The following is a 5,431-nucleotide window of genomic DNA, read 5'->3' as shown; positions in this document are numbered from 1 at the left end:
ATCAATCGGACTTGATGATCTTCCACATCAATTGTCCTATCCGACAAATTGTTCGCATTGTCACCTTGGTCGAAGGACATCTCCTTCAACTCCTTCAGTTGTTACTGAGAATACATTTGTACAAGATACAGCCTGGTTAGCTAACACAGGGGCCAGCAGTCATATGACTCACAGTGCTTCTACTCCACATTCAATTCAATCTTATAAAGGCACAGAAGCAGTCATGGTAGGTAGTGGCAAATTTCTACCTTTCACAGAAACTGGATCTTCTACACTTTTACTGCCGCTCATTCTTTTGAGCTAAATAAGTCTGATGGAGCTCCAGAACTGAAACAAGGTGAATTCAGAAAGTATTTAGACACCAATGACATCATTTTCAGGTGTTCATGCCCATATACTCCACAGCAAAATGGCAAAGCAGAAAGGAAACACAGACATATTACAGAACTAGGGAGTTCTGTCACTCCAATCAATCGCTTAATAAATGATTTGAGTGTTGCTTTTAAATGAAGGATTTGGGTCCTCTGTCCTATTTTTTGGGTATAGAAGTTACTCGTCATCAGCAACAGAGATATATGGTGCTCACACAAAACAAATATGCACTTTAATTACTTCAAAAAGCTGAGTTACTAGATTCCAAACCTTCAAAACTACCAGTGTCAATTGGTCAGCGGGTCTTACTTACAGATGGGGATGAGCTTCCAAATCCAACTGAGTATAGAAGTTTGGTGGGTGCCTTGCAATACCTCTTCTTAACTCGACCAGATCTCTCATTTGCCGTCAATTATGCAGCACAGGTAATGCACAAACCAACAACAACACATTTAGTACTGGTAAAGAAAATACTAAGATAAGTTAAAGGTTCAATTGGTTCTGGTCTTAAGATCTCTCATGGAGATTTCACCTCCTTAACAACCTACTCAGACTCAGACTGGGCTGGTTGCCCTGACTCGCGTAAGTCAACAGGTGGGTACTGTGTGTTTCTTGGCTCGACACTCGTTTCATGGTGTTCAAAGAAACAAGCTACTATCGCCAAATCCTCAACTAAAGCAGAGTATAAGGCCTTATCAAACACGGCTACAGAAATGGTTTGGATATCTTACCTTATGGATGAACTTGGTTGCTCTCTGAAGACACCCTTGCTTCTCTACTGTGATAATATCAATGTCAAGTATTTAGCTTCAAATCTAATCTTTCATGCCAGGACGAAGCATATCGAAGTCGATTTTCATTATGTCCGAGATCTGGTTGCAAATGGTACTATAGTGATTCATCATCTCTCTACTAAAGAACAACTTGCGGATATCTTCAGAAAGGGTGTCTCGTATGATCTCTTCGCCTATCTCAAAAGCAAACTCATGATTCATCGGAGTTCTTCATCATCAGTTTGAGGGGGCTGTGAAACTAGGGTTTCGTAGAGACATGAAATGAGGAATTAGGGCAACCTCAAACATTTTATACTTGGGTCAATTTTGACCAAGTCTTCAGTCAAGCCAGGACCATGAAGCCTCTTTGACTAGTCCATCTTGACTCCGGTTCTACCTCTGACCAGTCAACCTTGACTCCATCCCTATATACAAAATAATAACAATAAAAGTTAGTTACAACTAACTTTAGTTTAGTTGTCTAACTAACTTTTCTGTTTTCTGTTTTTTCCTCTTCTTCTTCTCTTTCTAGTGTTTTCCATTAGTATAAATAAATGATTGTAAGAAACCAAAAATCATTGATTGAAAATAAAATTTGAGTTCTAGAGATTTCTTACATCTGTCTTTTTTTTTCTCGAAATTGGTCATATATTGATGGCAAAGTGCCGAGATGTCACAAGTTACATGAAGAGATAACACAAATTTGAGTTCTAGAGATCCCTATGTCAAGATTATCGACTGCTCAAACATATTGATGAAGCTCCCCATGTGAAAATAATCACCCAGAGGCTAATATGACAATGTAAAAAAACGAATGAACATGTGACATAGTAAAGAAAATAATCGAGACAAATTAATAGTAAATAGTATTGAAGAGTTTTTTTTTGTAAAAATCTATGATACTTCAACTCCCTTGTGCTACATGAGTGTTCTACAAAATCCTGGCTATTCTCGACAACTCGGATGACTAGGTGTCTTATTTAAGAGTATTATAAGGCTTACACTTCTATAGTTTAATTTGATGAAGAAAAAGATAGCAAAATAAGATTTTTCTGTGAGGAATTGAACTTCTAATGTCATGGGCCAAAGACTTTAATTGGATACGTTACATAAGACGGATCGAAAATCGGAGATCCGACGGTTAAGATAAGTTGCAGAAATAATATACGTGTATAACACGTGTATGTACGTGACGGATCGAGAAGACGAGATCCGACGATCAAGAAGAATTCTGAATATTGAAGATATTTGAAGATATATTGAAGATATGTGAAGATTTAGTTTCTTATATTCAAAATATCTCTTGTAACTATCTAATGGTAATATTAGATAGATTTTGTTTTATATCCTAGTTTAGTAATCAGAAACTAGGAAACCCTAAACCCTAAGTCATCTATAAATAGGAGAGGGTTCTAGGATTCAAACTCATTGAGTTATGTAACCGATCAACCCCACATACAATTGTATGTGGTGATTATTATTAATGAAAGTATTTCTCCGTGGATATAGGTCTTGAGTATCTGACTGAACCACGTTAAATATTGTGTCTTTCATTTATGTTTATATATCCGATTCTTATATAATCGTGACTTTATCATATCTTCGATTTGAGTTAATTCCTATATGGCCCCTACTTTGTGACCAGCTTCCTTTATGACTCCCTTTTTTTCGTAAATTCAAATATGGCCCCCTATTTTCAGATAAATGTCATTACTACCCTTCTTAATTCTAAATTTAAAACAATAAAAAAAATTATTTCCACCTCACCCCTCTCTCTCTCTCTCCACCTCATCTCTCCCTACACCTCACCCCTCTCTCTCTCCAATTCACCTCTCTCTCTCTCCAATTCACCTCTCTCTCTCTCCAATTCTCCTCTCTCTCTCTCTTACTCACCCCTTTCTTCTCCGGCAAGGTGGCCGGCCGGAAAATTTTCCGGCAGGCCACCTTCAAACTTAAAAAAAAAATAAAAAAAATTTCTCTCTCCTCTCTCTCTAAATATTTTTTTTTTAAAAAAAATCACTCCACTCTCTCTCTCTTAAACTCCGGCGAAGGGGGTTTCCCTTCGCAGGAGGATCTGTTCACGAACAGATCTGCTGTTCACGAACAACAGCTCTGTTCGTGAACACCAGATAGAGCTGTTCGTGAACAGCAGATCTGTTCACGAACAGCTCTCTGCTTGGAATAACCCTTGGTGTTTCTTTCAGTGTTGTTCTTCCTTACTGGCTTATTACCATTCTCATAATCATTCTCTTCTTGGGTAAATTTCTTCTTCTTCTCATTACTTTACTACTAAATCTACCTATTTTCTCTGTTTCTTTGATTTCTCATAAATACCCATTTTTTGAAATCTAATCAGGAACATCTTCAAGATCTTTCTTCAAAGGAATTGAGATGTGGAAGCAAGAAACCATTTTCAATGTAAGTGTTCATCATGAGATTTAGGTCTGAAACAAAAAACTTAGTAACCATGTTCATGGTCATGGATTAACATCTTTCTTGAAAATATTATGCAGAAAGAAGAAGAAAAGAAACAAAATTCTTTGTTGAATTCTAAAGGCCAAAGTAAGACCCTAATTTTCAATAAATGATCGAATATTTATGTTATATGAGAACAAATTCTATATATATGGTCTATATTTTGCAGTGTATATTGATTCAGAGTATGTATCTCTGGCTCCCAAAGAAGAAAGAACAACACTTGTAAGCAAAAACAGCAACTTTCTCACTCTCTAATGTCTCTTATTTTATGTATAATATAGTATAAGAAAGTAAACCCATTTGGATTTGAATTCTTCCAATTTTCAGGAAATATTGAGGTTCAATCTTAGATGGAAGAGGACTATGATATTAGTGGCTGTTTGGGTTTCTTTTATATTAGTGGTTGTTTGGGTTTCGTGAACAGATCCTCCGGCGAAGGGAAACCCCCTTCGCCGGAGTTTAAGAGAGAGAGAGAGTGGAGAGATTTTCAAAAAAAAAAAAAAAATTTAGAGAGAGAGAGGAGAGAGAAATTTTTTATTTTTTTTTTAAGTTTGAAGGTGGCCGGCCGGAAAATTTTCCCGGCCGGCCACCTTGCCGGAGAAGAAAGGGGTGAGTAGGAGAGAGAGAGAGAGAGAGAGGTGAATTGGAGAGAGAGAGAGAGAGGGGTGAGGTGTAGGGAGAGATGAGGTGGAGAGAGAGAGAGGGGTGAGGTGGAAATAAATTTTTTTATTGTTTTAAATTTAGAATTAAGAAGGGTAGTAATGACATTTATCTGAAAATAGGGGGCCATATTTGAATTTACGAAAAAAAGGGGGCCATAAAGGAAGCTGGTCACAAAGTATGGGGCCATACAGGAATTAACTCCTTCGATTTTTATATAATCGTGATTTTAACATGGTATTATGAGCAAGTTAATGTTCTTGATTTAAGCTTCCGCAAAATTTCCAAAGTTTTTTTTATTCGTTGTGACATAATAACTGGTCAATTCTTTTGACGATTGTTTCATTCCCAAGTTCTTCTTGTGAATATCATAATCCAATAATTTTTTTTCATTGTGATTAAATAATCGATAAGTTATTTCCTCGATTTCTTTTCCCAAGTTAATCTTGTGACTATTTCTCATCTCCATTACACTTATAATACGGGACTACAAACAAAAGGGAAGTGTCATGACGACAATAAAAGAAAAGGTTGAAGCCTTCATAGTTGGTTCCACAAAGAAAAGCTATGTTCTACATTTATTCCCAATTTTTTCGAAAATTTTTGAACTTTTTTTTCAAGTTTTTAAGACTTCAAATAGGTCTGAAATTGGAAATATACGTTTTAGAACCAAAATCTCATATCTAGTTTGTTTTCAGAGAACCGATCCCCTATTTACCCTGTTTTAGAACAAAGTTAACCCGGGTTTGTTATTCCCGCGACCAAACAGACCTTATTCAACCCGTCAGGCCCGTGAGACCAACCTTACATATCACGCTGACCAAGTCAACGTCCGTTGACCCGTACACCATTTATACTTCGCTGACCCCAGTCAGCGAATATTAACCGAGACTTTAGAAACCAGCAATTGACCCGAGCTGCTCCTTGTTCCTCGCGACAAAACCCTAAAGGGTGCTATTCGCTGCACTTTCCGGCAACTTTTTGCGCGCCAATCGATTGCGTCCATCGATTTGGCCAACCACCAACAATTTCTTTTTCGATTTGGTGCAAATACGACTTCTTCTTCTCGTATTTTTTAGCCGACGAACGACCCTTTCTCTCTCTAGCTTCCGATCACCACCGGTTGATTCTTGCTCGAGTTTGGTTGA

The 5,431-nt window shown here is 37.3% G+C and overlaps 1 long non-coding RNA gene across 1 annotated transcript; it reads left to right on the top strand.

Moving 5' to 3' along the window:
- The first annotated feature begins 3,318 nt into the window (after window positions 1–3,318).
- On the top strand, window positions 3,319–4,022 carry LOC147565203 (uncharacterized). Its single transcript, XR_015237057.1, has 5 exons — window positions 3,319–3,402; window positions 3,502–3,563; window positions 3,659–3,707; window positions 3,790–3,845; window positions 3,951–4,022. It is a non-coding gene; the product is annotated as an uncharacterized LOC147565203 (long non-coding RNA).
- The last annotated feature ends 1,409 nt before the right edge of the window (window positions 4,023–5,431 follow it).

Source organism: Eschscholzia californica, unplaced genomic scaffold, assembly GCF_041429995.1.
Source record: "Eschscholzia californica isolate CP2 unplaced genomic scaffold, dmEscCali1.0.p SCAF_1, whole genome shotgun sequence".
Classification (NCBI taxonomy): domain Eukaryota; kingdom Viridiplantae; phylum Streptophyta; class Magnoliopsida; order Ranunculales; family Papaveraceae; genus Eschscholzia; species Eschscholzia californica.
The sequence above is the reverse complement of the archived record's forward strand: the minus strand, read 5'-3'. Positions and strand labels throughout refer to the sequence as shown.